Source organism: Elephantulus edwardii, unplaced genomic scaffold (genome assembly GCF_000299155.1).
Source record: "Elephantulus edwardii isolate Elephantulus edwardi_28Jun2011 unplaced genomic scaffold, EleEdw1.0 scaffold00002, whole genome shotgun sequence".
NCBI classification, from domain to species: Eukaryota; Metazoa; Chordata; class Mammalia; order Macroscelidea; family Macroscelididae; genus Elephantulus; species Elephantulus edwardii.
The window spans coordinates 32,839,861-32,840,346 of NW_006399752.1; positions in this window are offsets into that span (position 1 = coordinate 32,839,861).

The window sequence follows — 486 nt, forward strand, 5'->3', positions numbered from 1 at the left end:
GCAGCCGCGGGGCCCCGAGCAGGGGTGCAGCGATCGGGGCTCTGGGGGACCGGGGCGGGGGTGCAGCGATCGGGGGCCCTGGGCGGGGATGCAGTGATCAGGGGTCCGGGGGCCTTGGGCGGGGGTGCAGTGATCAGGGGTCCGGGGGCCCGGGTAGGGGGTGCAGCTGTCGGGGGCCCGGGGGCCTGGGGCAGAGGTGCAGCGATTGGGAAATCAGGGGCCTGGGGCGGGGGTGCAGCGATCGAGGAATGGGGGGGGCCCGGGGCGGGGTGGAGCGGTCGGGGGTCCTGGAGCCCGGAGCGGGAGTGCAGCGATAGGGGGATGGGGCCCGGGGCGTGGGTGCAGCGATCGAGGGCCCGGGGTTTAGTGCTCTGGGGATCGAGGCCTGGGGCGGGGGTACAGCGCTCGGGTGATCGAGGCCCGGGGCACGAGTGCAACGCTCGGAGGCCCAGGCAGGGGTGCATCGCTTGGGGCCCGGGGGCGGGG